We start from the raw sequence: 17,171 nt of genomic DNA, 5'->3' as shown, positions 1-17,171 counted from the left end.
CTTTCTTATTCAGATGACTTTTACTTCTGCAGAGATTCTGCATATTGATTGATATTGGTGGATTGTATGACAGAAGTTTGAGTGGCCCTTTATGGTTGAAATGTTCTGAATTGGGCAGGTTGTCATCATTGGTTCATATGATTTGTTTCATTGCTTAAAGGAAAAATGTTCAGAACTATAAATTTAAAACACACTAGCAAGTGGTGCTGTATTATACAAGGGACATAATTCAATTATTATATAGCATAATTAATACAGTCAGGAAGGTGGATCAAATAACTTTTGATTGGTTCTAAAATGTGTGCAAGGAGCCTATGATTTGAAAATAGCCCAAAGGTAAACCCTACCACTGGCCAGATGCATTTTCTTTGAATGTGAGTTTCAATGTTGTTTCAGTGAATGTGGGTTTCAAAGGTAGAGAAGTTTTAATGCTAAGTCTCTTTTCATTGTAAGACTATTGCTTTGTTTAGGTTTAGTAAATGTCTATCAGTGTTTGTGCTATAAAATTTGAAATAAAAGTTGTAAATGAAATCCAAATATCAGTAATCATTGTAGAAGTAAAGCATAAAACAGTATGCACACTGAGAGATTTAAACAGTGTCTATGACAAATAGGGAGAAATAGTAATGGGACACTGGAATGGCTGCGTGGGCGGGGGTGGAGCGGTGTGGGCGGGGCAGCAGAGGGGGTGGGGCTGTATGGGCGGGGCTTGGGTTTGCACCCCCCTGCAAAAAATCCTGCGGGCTCCCTTGTATATAAGGCATTAGTTGTTTTCCTTTTCCTCATATCATACATATGATATAGGGTTGGGAGGGTGGCCTAATGGTTAAGGTGTTTGCCTTACAAACACAAAGTGCAGGGTTTGAGCCTCACAAGGGATAATTGGCTAGGCTTAAAATGGCTCTCAAGGGCAGTTAGCCTAGTACTAATCTATGAACCTATGAACATATGCTCACGCATTCTATCTTTAAGTTTTCTGATATTTTTCCCTATATAGAAAGCATCACAGGAGTTGCAGGTAGCCAAGTAATCTATGTGGGAGGTATTCATCTGCTCTGCCCTAACCTTCTCAAAACTTAATGACATCACCCAGGACTCCTCCTCATACATTGAAACATGCCTAAGAAAATCTCACATTCTTCTAAATCCTGAAAAACAAAGCTAATGCTCTTGATCTCAAAACACTTTTCAGGCCAAAAGCAATCTTATAAAATACACTCTGAAAATAACACCAGAATGTAAGCAGTACTACAATAAAAGCTACGAGGAGTCACAATAGATGAACACCTAACATTTTACCTACACATTTTCCAAGCTATTAAAACCACCAGACATTTGGTTTATTATACCAAAGTAAACACTGTCACACTGATAACATAAGGAAAACCATTACATCAACATAGCAGCCAAAAAACAAAACTAGACAACTGTTACAACAAAAATGCTAGATTTGTCACTGATCTACCAACAAAAAGTCACTACTGTGTATCCTTAAAAGAAGTAGAGCTCCCACAATATTCTACACACTCACGACTACCTATTGTTATAAACCATAAAACTGTCCAGCACTACAAAACATCATAAAATATTATTCCCCAACCAGGGAACTACACTCTCAAAATAAATAATTGTACTCACCATAAAATCTACTACTACTATCAATGACTCACTCTGCTCCTTTTATGTCTCCATACTGTGGAACTCCCTACCACTACACATAAAGACAACTGAAAAACTAAAGTTTTCAAAAATCAACTTAAACAATATCTAAACAACTCCTGACAATTCTTCTGCTCAACCACATGCTATTACTTTAACTTTAGCACCAAACATTACTGTCTGATGGTCTACTTACTATTTCATTGTAAGTTAATACTACTATATGCAATCTTCTGCCTCCTAATCTTCACTCCTTTTCAAAACACAAGTTCCTCTTATATAATTTCTCACTCTTGAAAGTTATCATAAAAACTATTTAACTGCTATACTGCTCTCTCATCTAACCATATCTACTTGCAGTAGTTACTCTGCTTCTACCTCAGCTTGATCTTTGGCACCAAATCAAAGTGCCCAGTTTTAATACTTACAAATATCCACTACTGTATTGTAAAGTAAATTACATTCATCCAATATGTCAGCATTATGTCACAGTATTATAGGATATGATTTATGTCCATGCACTTTACTGAATTTTTTGTTTAATCCCATGTCTCTATACTGCAAATGTTATCCAATGTGACTTTTACTCCTTTTTGTCCAGTTGGATTTTTTCCAGTCAGCAAATGGAAATAAATAAAAATAAATAAATAAAATTAAGATCCCAGGCAGGAGACACCTGTTTTCTAGATGGTCTGATATGTAAAACCCCTTTCAAAAATCAGTTGAACTTGGAATACATAGGAAAGGGGGGGGGGGGTCTAATAACATACAAGTAGAAATGTCAGAAAGGTACACTTTGATAGAAGTGTAAATAAAACCGGATTTAAGCAACTCACACAGATACTGGAAAACACTGAAGCCCTGACATGGTACGGATCCTGGTCTCTAATATGGCACCAATTAGACAATCTCTTCCACTTGACTTAATGTGATTTCCTAGTAGCAGGATAATAAGTATTGCACATCCTTAGGAAAGAAAGGTATCTAAACAGGATCGAACAACTATCATCCATACAATCAGCACTCCTGAGGTGCTGCCTGACTGTCCTACTCTGGAGGCAGTTGGGGGCAGACTATCATTACACCAGATGCCTGGACAAGCATAACAAATGACAACTGGGTGTTAAATATAATTTCCAAAGGTTACTATATTCCCTTTTCCTTTCCTCCTCTCATTCCCAGCTGATATTTTCCTGATATGCCTCCTAATCAGAGGGAGAAGGCCTTTATAGAGGTTCAAAAACTTCTAATAAAAAGAGTCATCCAGGAGGTCCCAACTGAACATCAAGGATGCAAAATTTACTCTCGCTTCTTTTTGGTGCCAAAGAAAACAGGGGACCTTTGACCAATCATGGACTTGAGTAATCTGAACATGTCTGTAAAGAAGTTGAAGTTCCACATGGTTATGGTACAGTCCATTCTGCCACTTTTATGTGTGAACGATTGGATATGCTTGATAGATCTCCAGGATACGTACTATCATATTAAAATAGACAGGCACTCCAGGAGACATTTGTGCTTCCAGCTGGGATCCAATCATTATCAGTTCAGAGCACTGCCCTTTGATCTTACCACCACCCCCTGGGTGTTCAACAAATGTATGACAGTAGTTGGATTCCAGGTGTCTGCATACTTAGACAATTGACTCCTCAGGGCACCTACAAGGCATCAACTACTTCAAGCCATTCAGGTTATGCTACATCTCTTCAATTGCCTGGGGATCACAGTGAATCTGGCAAAGTCAAAGATGTCTCCCCTACAGGACATAGAGTCCATAGGAATACAATTGAACACAACTAAACAGATAGCTGCCCTATATCCACAGAGAAGGTGGTCTTTGAGACAGTAGGTTCAACTGTTACTAGATAACCCAAAACTTCCAGCTTGCCTAGTCCTCATGGCCATAAAGTCTATTCTCCTGGTTCCTTTAGCAAGATTCTTCATGTGACTTCTCCAGTGTACCCTGGTAGTCCAGGGCTCTATTCTACATCATCCATTGTCAACCCCCATCAGACTCGCTCTGATATGCAAGCATCATCTACAGTGGTGAATGCTTACGAATGACCTCCATCTCAACAGACCCTTCACCCTCCCTCCACCTATAGCCGTAGTGACCACGGATGCTTCCCTGTTGGGGTTGGCATTTTCAGGGAAGATTGGTTCAAGGCACGTGGTCTGCTACAGAGACCAAATTGCATATAAATTTCCTGGAAATGAGGGTGGTGGTTTTTTCATTGTAAGCCTTTCAGAACTGTCTCCCTCTGGGAAGGATTTCAGTTTTTACAGACAACATGTCGGTTGTCTGGTACATCAACAAGCAGGGCAAACCCGATCATACCCATTGTGCAGGGAGGCCATGAGGATTTGGAAATGGGCGATCTCTTCAAACCCCTTTTTCATTGCAATGCACATTCTGGGGGAGTCCAACGTACTGGTGGTCAGAGTGACAGATCAATCTTAAGTCTACACAAGTGATCCCAATTAGTAGTGAATGAAATATTCAGCTGTTGTGGCCTGCCCTCCTCATGTTTATCAAAATATAGTAAAAGCACAAGGATTAAGAGTATCTAGGTTGACCAGCCACGACGGAACTTTTGACAGGACTATAAATAAACTCAAATATGAGTTCAAGGAGAGAGGATATAAAGACAGAGAGAGTTCAGGGGTATTAGACACTATATCTATAGTCAGACAGGATAGGGGCAAACCATTCTTTAAACAAGGTGGACATCATTCATATAGAAGAGATACCAGTAATCAGACACAGAGGCTTACTATTCCCTACACTAACAATAAGAAAATCAATGAGGTTATTAGCAAGCACTGGAATATTCTGACCATGGATGAAACAGTGTTACAAATAGTAGGGGAACGACCTAGATACTCTTACAGGAATACTAAATCACTTAAAAGAATACTTTGCTATGAGGATAATACTAAAGGTACAGTACAGTCAGACAGGCAATGCACTTTTGCATGCCGGAGTTGTAATCACTGCAAGTTCATGAAGAGTGATAACACCTTTAAACATCCTGATACCGGGAAGCTTTATAGTTTTAAGCATTGCGCGGATTGTAAATCTAGGAATTTAGTTTATTTAGCCCAGTGCTTGAAATGTGAGTCTTTCTATATTGGAAAGACCAATAGAACATTAAGAGAGAGAGTAAGAGAACACTTGTACGCTATAAGACAAGAAGATGAGCATAATGCCTTAGTGAGGCACACTATCAGCAATGATTTAAGTCATAAATTTAATTCATAGGTTGGTACTAGGCTATCAGCCCTAGGGCCTTTACAAGCCTAGCCATAACAATTCCCTGGCTATCTCTTCCCACACTATTTACTTCCCTGGACCCCTGTCTAGCAGGGTGACTGACGTGATCCCTGGGGTGAATTTCCTTTCTCCCATCCAGTTTTATGGCCATAGAGCTTATTAGAACCAGTACTAGACTAGGGACTATTAAGAATTATACCGAAAAGGAGGAAAATAAATGGATCCTGAGATATCAGGCAGATAAGGGACATGGCCTTGAAAAGGTAAGCTTGAAACCTTTTCTGAAAGATAGACCGGTCAATCACTGATGCTTCATAGTATCAGTTATATTTTTCAGTAGGGGACATTACACCTCAGTCCAGTGCTATTTATTCTACAAAGCACTTGTGTCTTTATTTATAGGCCGCCATGCTTGCTAATGAGAGTAGTGTTCTTAGTTACCTTATACATACTTGTTTTCTTGTGGTGATGGTTTTGGTGTACCTTATACATACTTGTTTTCTTGTGATGATGGTTTTGGTGTCTTTTTATATAGTGTTAGGTAAATAGTTTAGTTATGATTGTGTTTACCCATATTAGTATTATCAAGCATTATCATGCAGATATAGAGAGTTTTTATTAGTAAATTATTTATACATTCTATATCTTTTATATGTATATTTTAGAGCATTGTATTTATAGTATTTTTAATATGTTTTATATATATATATTTTTTATACATTTTAAGTCTATATTTATATACATATACCTGGGTATATAGCTATGTATACCACTTTAAGCTTTTAATTGCAGGCAATTATGTGTCAGGTAAAGAACTATTTAAACGGCAGTTTGCTTTTAAAATTTCACTAAGTCTGAAGAAGCGTTCTGTGTAACGTGAAAGCGCTTACTGTTCTACTTTAAACAAAGAGTTTTGTTGAGCATTTGAGCCAGTGATGTGCCTTTGTGTTTATGCTCCACTATCCCCCATAGATACTCGATCCAAGGCAGGATCTGATTTCCCATCCGTCGGAACGTCAGATTCCCAATCTCTGATCCCTAAGACTAACTGCTTGGTTTCTCCACTTCCAGTGATTCTACATAAGTCCAGGCTGGCCTCTCCAGTTCAAGAAATTATTCTTGCCTCTCAGAAGTCTTCCACTAAAAAAGTATATAATAGTAATTGAAAGAGGTTTTCCATTTGGACATTGGAGTGGAATATTGATCCTTTTTCTGCTTCTACTTCAGATATTCTTATGTTTCTCAGTTTACTTTTTCAGCACGGATCTAGTTTCTCCACTATAAAATTACAACTAGTAGCTATTGTGAATTTTCATGTAGTGAAAGGTAACAATCTTTTGTCTTCCTTCTCCACTTCTAGATTATGCCAGGCCTTCATGAGAGGAGTCTTCCATCTCAGACCCCCAATAAAGGATATGTCCCCTCCTTGGGACCTCACTCTTGTGCTTCAAGGACTTACTCAAGAGACCCTTTGAACCTGCTAGTACATGTGAATTGAAATTCTTGTCTTGGAAGACTGCCTTTCTAGTGGCCATTACTTCATCAGGAAGAGTGTCGGAGTTACAAACCCAGTCTTCCCAACCACCTTACATTACCTTTTTCAAAGATAGAGTCTCCCTCAGAAAGAATCCTTCCTTCATACTGAAGGTTGCCATTGAGACAAATATTAACTCATTCAACTGCCTGTATTCTTCTCTAATTATTCAAATAAGAGCAAATATATACTGCATTCACTGGATGTACATAGACAATTGCTCTTCTATTTACACAGAACTAAACCACACGGGAAATCTGATCAATTGTTAATTTCTTTTTCATCAGATAAATTAGGTCAGGACATATCCAAAATTACTTTAGCCAAGTGGATTACTGATTGTAGTTCTAGGATTTACTCCCAGCTTGACATGTAACTTCCTCGTCCTGTTAGAGCTCACTCTACCACGTCCATGTCTACCTCATCTACTTTCTCTGCAAGAACTCCTATTGACAAAATTTGTACAGCAGCAACCTGGTCCATTTCTCAACCTTTGTGTCTCACTATAAGTTGGACATTAATTCTGGAAACAGAGCATCCTTTGGCTCCACAGTGCTCAGGCATATACTTCCTGGAGGGCCACCCAGGGTTTTACATAGCTGGGGACTCTGACCCAATGGTGATGCACAGAGCCGACCTTTGGTCAACTGGTGCCTTAGGCAAAAGGCCTCCACAGCTCCCCGCAACACCACCCTGTGCCCCCATCCTGGTCTACCTACACCATCCAGATTACTAGAAAAGTGCTCCTGCTAGAGCGCCGCCCTAGGTGGTCTAGTTGGCCTATGCTTATGGCCAGCTATGGTGATACATAATGAAATAGACAGCATCAGATTAGAAGTTATGTATTTACCATAACTTGACATTTGTGCTGGCCAATTTCATTATGTATCACATCCCACCCTCCTTCCCCATCCTAAATCAGCTGAGAGCGATAGAGAGGATATGGGAATCCATAGGTTCCTAGTTTGAGAGTCAGGGCGGTCACTTTCTTTTATTTTTTCCAGTAGTATAAATCTAAATCACTTTTCAGAAAGCAGCAAACTTGATCGGAGGAGTTAGAGAAGGAGTGGGGCACTATGTGAGAGGGAGGAGTTTGAGGCTCGGATTGTAAGTCTGGAAGAAATGTCCGCATCGGATCTGAGGTCAGATCCATAGACCCAGTAGTGATGCATAATGAAATCAGATAACAAAGATGCCAAGTTATAGTAAGTATATAACTTCTATTTTTACTGTTTCTAAGGAAACTTTCAGTATTTCTCTCAGAAGTGAAGTGTACATCTGTGCTGTTAGACACTACGGAGTGTCTTTTTACTGTTGTTACTCTGCTTTATGTTCATCTTTTGACAGGGAAATATTGCAGAACTTGGATTGTTCATCATTCATACATTATTTACTATATGTACGACTCTGTTCTTTGTGTTTTTAACATCAGATTGCAATTTTACTGTAGATGAAGTTATGAGAATGTGCTGTGGAGCTCTGACAAATAAATGTAGTTTAAATTACTATTAAATGTTATGTTATGATAGTTTAACATGGTTAAAGTGTGTGGAGCTAATTTTTGTGTACTGGGAATTCTTTTTAACATCTGTACGTTGTAAAGGAATTCTGACCTCATTTCAAGCAGTTTTTTTTTTATGAGTTTTGCAGAGTTTAGTTTTCTGGGGATGTACTTATTACTACAAACTTTAAGTGATTGTGATACATTATCCAGAACTGCCAGTTTATTACTCTGGCAGGTGTTTTCTCCCCTGAACCGATGGATCCTATCTTTGGTACCCCCGCCATCCAATTGGGTTGCACCCAAAAAGAAAAAAATCAGAATAAAAATATGCCTCAGCCTATAGTTAGTGATTCTGTCAGGGCCTTTGCTAAACCTTCAGACCCCTTGTCGTTTTCCCCGTCTCCTTCTAGTTTAGCTTTGCAGGCCATTTTGGAATTGGGGGGGTTGACATATTCTCCAGGGCAGTTCCAGTGCCTGCTGCAAATACTGTAGAACCAACTCTTTAGGTGCAGGAGTAGTCCAGGGTAAGAGACTTTTTGACAGACATAATACTCAGTCCTAGATATTTTATCTAGTAGTAAAGTTCACAAGCAAATGAAAAACAGAAGCTTCATCAAAAAGCAGATAATCAAATTATAGCCGTTTATGAGGCTGATGTGGTTTCCTTGATAAAGTCTGTTCTGCAGACAGCTAATTCTAGTTGTTGTTCTCCCATATGTGGCTCTAGTGATAGCTTGGCTAGAGACCTTTCTGTTGTTTAGAGAATGATGAGGAACATGAAGAGGGCACTAGTGATTTCCGAGAGGACAATGAGTCACTCTGAATCTTTGGAAGGTGAACCCGAGCTTAAGTCCAAACAAGTAATCACTACTCCTCAGCTGATTGCTACATTTAGTGATAGTTTTGTTTGGAAGTTATCAGGAAATACCTCAGAGTTAGGCAGGGCATATGACCTTTTAGAGGACAAGATACCCAAATCTGTGGCTATTTCACCCTCTTATACCAGCCTTGGAAGATGTTTATAAAACTACTTTTAGGCACCAGTAGCTATTCCAAAAGTCCCTAAAAATTCTCAGAGAAAATATAAGGTCTCCTTGGATATGACAAGACTGTTTTCATATTTGACTTCTGACCCAGCTGCAATCTGACTGCGGTGGTGGTGCTGCGGTAGCATTGTCACCTCACAATAAGACGCTGTCCGGTTCGATTCCCAGCTAGAGCATCCTCTGTGTGGAGACATGCATGAATGGGCGTACCTTTGTTGAAGGTTGTGAGTCAGGGCTGGCAACTCGGCATGTAAAAATCTACTGCCAATCATTAGCGGACCGGAGTTTCGCTGTGGTGACCCCTAACCGGGAAAAGCTGAAAGACACAACAACAACCCAGCTGCAATCTCCCCAGCTGCCTGCTTCAATAGAAAGTCCTTGACTTCATCTAATCCATCATTCCCTGATAAAGAAGAAAAATTGTTAGATCTTCAGGGCAAAAATATGTCACTTTCTAGTAGTCTAGCCTTTAGAATGTTAAATTATCAAGCCTATGTGTGAAAAATTATTTTACAGTGTGCATTCATTTTTGGATGATTTTGCTGCATCCTTACATGCAGAAAGTCTTATATGAATACAATTGTTTCTCAAAAGATGCTGTGAGAGGTGCTCTTGAATGTGCAGATAGAGTCCTGAGAAATGCTTGTTCTTCTGTTGTATTAAAACAGTACTTTTGGTTACTTAATCAAAACTTCATTTTGAATGCAGCTTTAAGTTCTGAATTGGTGTCTGAGCCCTATGTTACACAAGTTTTCAACAGTGGGATGATAGAAGCAAATTAATGCATGGGGTATCTAGGATGTTTCATGCACTCAAGTTGTCCGCAAACAAAGTGTCTTCTTTCAAGGGGCAGAGCAAACAAAAATCACAGGCAAACAAAATTCAGAGACCCAAAAGGAATTAGCTGGAGGATAATTCCTCAAAATCAAACAAGAGGGCTCCTTTCCAGAAAATAAAATCAACACCCTGCAAGGGAATGACCACACTGAGTCACAGAGCACCTGTATCCCCCAACCTCGTCTCTTGCTCCTTCCTCCAGACTGTCTCTCTACCCTGCATCCTGGCCACAAGTAATCTCAGTCAAATGGGTTCTGAGAAAAATTTGGAGAGGATACACTTGGCCAGTGGATAGAGAATCCTCTCCCTTTCAGGTAAGTCCCCCATATGCACTAGAACAGAGTTGCTTCCCCCAGTGCTGTATCACATGGTAGAAGCAGAGATCATACAACCAGTGCCTGTGATACACAAAGATAAAGGATTTTATTCCTGAATCTTTTTGGTGCCAGAAATGGAGCACTCCTGGAGACCCATTTGTCCTTTCTTAAAAAAAAAAACTTTGTAAAATTTGTAAAATTCAAACTGCTCACCTTACATTGAGTCTCAACATTGCTCACATTGCATTCATTGTTTCACGGGGACTCCAGATTTGAAGGATGCTTATCATCACATTCCGATTGCTCACAGTTTCAGGAATTTTTTAAGATTTGCTGTGTTTGGCTTACATGATCAGGTTTCTGTGTTACCTTTTGGGTTATCTACTGCACCTCTTATATTTACAAGGTGTCTGGTTTAAGTGATTTCCTACTGCGGAATAGACATCTACATTTTTTCCTTATTTAGACAACTTGCTGATTTGTGCAGGTTCTATAACCAGATGCTTGTTGTCCTTTGACAAGATCATATCATAGCTTCATAGGTTCATAGGGCCTATATAAGCCTAGCCAAACAGTACCCTGGCTTTTGCCACCAAAGAAAATTATTTTCCTGTGCCCCTGTCGAGCAGAGCAACAGAAGGGATCCTTGGGGTGAATTTCCTATCTCCCATCCAGTCATCAAGATTTTTCTTGAAGAGTGCTAATGAGGAGCTTTGTTTGATATAGATGGGTAGTTTGTTCCAGAGTATGGGAAGTCTCCGAGACAGGAATCTATCCCTCCAGCATGTTCTGTTTATTGTGGTGACAAGGTTTAGGGTCCTTACAGTGTGTAGCTCGGAGGGATTGGTATTTCTTTATGTGGAGCATGTCCAACAGCCCTCTGGGTTTGACATAGCTTTGCATGTTAAGCAGAGATTGCCTCTCAGTAGGCGATATGCTACAGAGTAAAGCTGGAGTTTTTTGAGACGGTCTCCATAGGGCATCTGTTTGAGGCCGGTAATCCTCTTTGTGAGGTATTTCTGTGGCCTTTCCAGTTGTTGTAAATGTCTTGTGAGGTACATACCAAAAGGGGCATTGTACTCTAGAATGGGTCTAATGAGTGATGAGTAGAGGGGAACAATGACCTCTTTTTTTTCTGGATGAGAAACCTTTTGTGATGAGGTGTGCCATGTAGAAGGATTTCCTGACAATTGTAGCGATGTGATTATCAAAGGAGAGACTACTGTCCACCTGTGTCCCAAGGTCTCTTATCACACTTTCGGTGTTAAGTAGACTACCACCTATGTGGTAGTTCATGGGTACAGCTTTTACCAAAAGGGATGACAATGCACTTTTGGCATTGAGCTTGAGGCCATGGCTTTGACACCAGGCATCTGTCTCAGTGAGGCCCTTTTGTAGGATATCCACATCGTTAGGAGATTTGATTATGGCTCCTAGTTTGCAGTCATCTGCGAACTTTTTTAGTCAAAGACCTTCTGTGTTAGCCTGTACTTCAGAGAAGTAGATACCAAACAGGAGAGGACCTAGGACTGAACTCTGTGGTACCCCACTTGTCACTGGTCTGAAGTTGGATTTAGAGTCCGCTACTTTCACAGTGTGTGTTTGGTCAGTGAGCCAGTTGGCAGCCCATTTTGTGACATAGGGATTTATACGTAGTTTAGTGAGTTTGTCTACAATTCCAGAGTGGGGGATGGTGTCGAAAGCCTTGGTGAGATCTAGATAGGCTGTGTGTACCACCTTACCCTCATCTACAGCTTTGCTGACTGCTTCAAAGAAGTCTATTAGATTTAGGAGACATGATCTGCCTTTTACAAACCCGAACTGAGTAGGGTCCAGAGTTTGGAGATTACCAATGTCACTGTTTATAAGTTCCATGATGATATGCTCCATAGCCTTGCAGACCAGGCTCATCAGACTAATGGGGCAGTAGTTCCCAGGGTCCGTGGTGGCCCCCCTTTTGTGGAGTGGGATAACTGTTGCTGTGCACCATTCAGTGGGCACAAAGCCTGAGGTGAGGCTATGATTGAATATGGTACTTAGGTGGGGTGCCAGTTCATTCTGTAGTTCATGTAGAACGCAGCCTGGGATGTTGTCAGGTCCCATGGATGCTGTGTTCTTGGCTTTGGAGAGTGTGTTTTTTACCTGTGCAGCCATGATTACAGGTACTTTGCATTCTTCCGGTATAGAGATGGGCCCTTTAGGGGATGAGAGAGGGGTAAAGTTAGCACTGATCCTATCTGCCAGGATGTTGGCAATAGCAGTTGGTTCTGTATATTTAGTGCCATTATGCTGCAACTCAGAGCAGATCTGAGTGTTGCCAGTGACATTCTTGACATAGCTATAGAATGCTTTGTGGTTGTCTTTAGAATCAGTGGCAATTTTGTTTTCGTAACTAGCTTTGGAGGATTTTATGAGGGATCTCAGATTCTTACTGAGGCTGACCACGGAGTTCCTCCAATCATAGGATTTTACTCTTTTTTTGCAACAGTTTCTTTCTTCTCTTGTAGAGTTTGTTTATAGCAGGGGATCGCCAGATTGGCTTCCTTTTTTTGGAGGATAGCATCTTGGTTCTGTTAGGGATTGCATGATCCATGCACTCGTGTAAGTGCATATAACGTGCAATTGTGTAGGATCCAGAAGTTGTAACTGTATTGTCCATCTGCATGGGTGTCATGAAGTTCACCACTTCTGTCTTAAGAAGCATGAAGTTGGCTTTGGAGAAAATTTTTACCATGGTTTCCTTAATGGGGGGGGGGGGGGTGGAATGTGGATATCAAGGGTGATTAGCTTATGGTCGGATCGGACCGGACCAACGAGGAGTTGACTTCAGGTGTGGAACACCGGTCACTCATGTTGGTAATGACTAGGTCTAGGATATTGTTGCCCCTGGCGGGGGTGTGGATAAGTTGATCCAGGGCATTGTACTTTATGAATTCCAGAAAGCGTTGAGCTAAAGAGCTGGTACATGAATAGTTTCCCAGTTAATGGTGGGGTAGTTGAAGTCACCCATTATTAGGGTGTTTGGTTGAACCCTAATATTTTCCAGTACATCAAGAAAAGAGGAGTGGGAATCTTGGGGCATGGTGGGGGATCTGTAGCAAGCTACAATTTGGATTGCAGTTTTGCCCAGAGTTAGTTGCACTTGGATAACCTCAGATGCATTATGCTGAGAAACTAGCCTGGAGGTGTGGATATCCTTAATGAATATGGACACACCTCCACCTTTTGTGTTTCAGTCCAGGTTACATGGCCGAAAAGTGTGGTATGAGTTATAGCCTGGTAGTGCAGAGGTTCTCTCTGGAGCCGTCACTGCACAGATATTGATGTTCTCCATTTTAAGTAGTGCCTAGAGTAAGTGCATTTTGAGATTTAGACTTCTGGCATTGAGTAGCATTGCCCTCAGTTTTTGCTTGCCTGTTCCTGTTATGGTGGTGAATTTGTTATTTGAACCTTGCCTAAAAAAGGCACTATAGGGGCAGCAAGAGCCTTAGCCAGTATCCGGAATCCCTGGGGCGACAGGTGCAGGCCATCTGTGGCAAAGCATTATGGTCTGTCAACCATGTCATCCCAAGCAGACAGATACTGGATCCCCTTAGAATGACACCAGAAGCTTAGCTTGAGAAACAAAGGCTCTTCCAGCTTGTTGACTTTTTGCTTGATAATTTTATTTCCATCTTCGTCTGTTCTGCATCCAGAAATGTCTTTGAATCTGCAGGAAAAAAAAACATTCTAAATATAGCTGGATATATCTACTTGAATCTCATATTTACCTCTCAAAATCGCCTGATTGGAAGGATAAACATACTTTTGTTCTGCCTAGTCTACATTAAATAATTATCTTCCACAAGGACTATGGCATCCCCAATTTTTAATACTTTTCCCTTCTATCACAGTTTTATTAGGAATAACTTTTTCTGCTGGTATGACTGCTTGTTTACTAATATAGGTCTTTGCTTCTTTCTTATTACCATGTTTGGAACATGTACAGTGTGTGTGTCTCCTTTTGATTAACAAATCCTGCTGTGAAATACCATTACATTTGCTTATTTGTACTTTCATAAAAGTAATGCAGTCTGTTTCTCTCTGGTTTAGCATAAAACCTCAAGTTGTCTGTATATGCTGTTGTCTTCTAATTATACCATTTTTGAAATAGTTCTTCATAAGAAGCCTTATATTCACCTAGTCTTCCTTAATTTCATCCACTGATTTATGCAGTTTTATTAGCTCATCTGAATGGCTACTTTAAGCATCTACTATTCTTTTTAACCTTCGGTCATCTGAATTTATATATTACTCCACTGGCTCACTTATTTAAACACATCTGAATATATTTCATTTATTTTTCCTCTAAATTACTCAAAACTGTTTACTGTACCACAGTTGAAACTTGAACCACTTCTTGCTGAATAGCTACACAATTCTTCCTGACCAAAGTTTGTGTTTCTCCTTTTATAGTTGATTTTCTCATATTTTGTTCTTCAAATTTCTTTTTAGCTACCCTCCAGGCAGTATAATGATTAACCAGTAGCTGAGTTTTACTAAATTTGTAGCTTGTACACAAATTTTTTATACTTCTTTTCTTTTTACAGTGGGGGAGCTTTAATTATCCTGATTTTCAGAGTGCAGGCATCTTAGAATCTCCTCAGTGACATAAGTCTTAATAAATTGCTTGATTTTGAGCCTCTCCTCGAATTTGAATACATCTATGTCTGTATCAAAATTGAGACTTGGCTTCCCTGTAAAGATAGCACTGCCATCTCACCTGGGTTTAGCATTTACCATGCATTTATATCTTGGGGGAAACTATGGGATTATTTTTATATTTGTCAGAGACAACATCAGCTCCAGGTAGTTTTTCCCCAAGATCTATAAACTGAACTTAACTGAATTCCAGTGTTCCTTTATATTATATGAGACCTTCCAAATCCTTAGAAGACCGCAAGAGATTCTCAGTGCTCTTTCTCAGCTACCCTTCACAAAAATATTTTAAATGTTGGAGATTTTAGTTTTCCTTCAATGGATATATTTACTTCTCAAAAGCTGGATTCGCCCAAAGATTAATGAACCTGATAAATGCTATTAATGAAGAACACAGAGTTACCTAGCCCACTAAGTATTATAACATCCTGTATCTCAAGTAACCATAGCTATATATATATATATATATATATCTATATCTATATGTATAAACCAAATCCCCGATAACTGGATCGCCAAGGGTAGTGTGGAATGGGATGTATTCTCATTCCTACAATGTGGTGCGATCTTGGAGATGGCATATTTAAGAAGGGGGGGATGTGGGGGTGGGAATAGGTTCTGTGCCATAATATGTGCACTCACCATTGTCGTGGATGTGTGGTGTCAGCGATCTTGTCTCGGCGATCCGGTCATCAGGGATTTGGGTTTTTGTTTAACTAACATGGACCTATAGATATATATATCTATATCTATATATCTATATATATATATATATATATATATATATATATATATATGTGTGCGTGTGAACTTTTTTTTTTACAATTTCATATGGTTTGGGAGAATAAAGGTTGTCCACAAACGAACATGTAGGATTAAACAGTAAGATGCTGCTGTTTACTTTTCATCAGTCATTTAATTTATTGTTCTACATATCCATGCCAGATGTCTGAAGACTAAAATAGTATCAGGCATTGTTCCAGTACAAAGATTTAGGTTTCAGAAAGCCTGAATCATTTCTGAATAACAGACAGATGTGGGATTTGAATCTCACCACTCCTACCACTGTGAAGATTTAGTTGTTAACAGTCAGGTGGGCATACTTCTCATGCGGATATTGAAAATAGGAAGAAAGGCATTGAGAAATGGGAACATCCAGCTAAATTCTGGACATCTAATTAGCATAAAATGTGAATACCTTTCAGTAGGAATGTGGAGTTCTACTTAGAAACACATGTTTAAAAAAGACAGAACAAAAACAATGTAAAAATATAAGCACAATATCAAAGAGATGGTGTAAAACCTGTAGACTTTAAAGAACTGGGCACAAAATTTTGCAATACAAGGTCTTTATTTTTGTTTAAGAAAAAAGGACATGTAAGACGTGTTCTCTTTTTTAACATATTGGTCCCATGTACAGTGGTTCTGTGTGTACTAGACAGCTTCAAAAATCACTTGTGATGATGGGGATTCAGAAATGTACAAAGGGTAAATCAAACCTAAAATAGGGACATTCCTCCAAAAATAGGAACAAACTTAATCATGCCTGAAAATAGAAACAAACTTCCAAAATCAGGATAATTAAGAGATATGTAGAAGGGGCTTTGTAGCCCTCTACTGCCACCCTTTTTGCTGGCAATATATGGTGGATGAAGGCTGCATTCCTCACAACTATTTATATGTGTATGTGTGAAGTCCACTTGGCACCAGAATTGTGATGTCTTATGTTATACCAGCGATACTAAATGATTACAGTATAAAAAGATTCATAGATTGCATTGACTAAACAAATAAATGCAGGCTGTCAATGGTATGCAACAAATTATTTTGCCTTTATCATAGTTCCACCAACTACATCTAAGTATAGGCTTCACTCTGAACACCTCATTGAGTAGTCTGTCTTCCCTAGCTCCTCATACCCCTTTCTCACCACTTTGGGTTTCAGTGTCTTCCATTGCTCAGTTGCCATACACATAACTCCACATTGAATAAACTCCTACTTTCACATGCATATACACAATTTTCAGGGAAGGCTGGTACTATATTCAAATACTACAGCCCTCGATACTGGTTCAAGGTAATAAACTATTACTACCCCAAACTAAGTAACTGGGGAACTCCCAATTACTGTTTTACTCTTCATAATAAGCCATATCAATAAAGGAAATATTCATTCAGCTTCAGACTTGCTAATATGAATAAATACAAATATTGTACTTAACAGTTAAAAAGGGTGGGGTAAATAATGCAGGTAAAAGTTAAATATGCAGAGTAGTGTACTTCTGCTAAGAGACTACAACAA

The 17,171-nt window shown here is 39.5% G+C and overlaps 1 protein-coding gene across 1 annotated transcript in view; it reads left to right on the top strand.

Moving 5' to 3' along the window:
* The window catches only part of LOC122798681 (nuclear GTPase SLIP-GC-like), a 1,112,600-nt gene that overhangs the window by 723,729 nt on the left and 371,700 nt on the right, over positions 1 to 17,171 (top strand). The window lies entirely within an intron of this gene.

This window comes from Protopterus annectens, chromosome 3.part1 (assembly GCF_019279795.1).
Source record: "Protopterus annectens isolate FY-2018-M chromosome 3.part1, PAN1.0, whole genome shotgun sequence".
In the NCBI taxonomy this organism is placed as follows: domain Eukaryota; kingdom Metazoa; phylum Chordata; order Ceratodontiformes; family Protopteridae; genus Protopterus; species Protopterus annectens.
The sequence above is the reverse complement of the archived record's forward strand: the minus strand, read 5'-3'. Positions and strand labels throughout refer to the sequence as shown.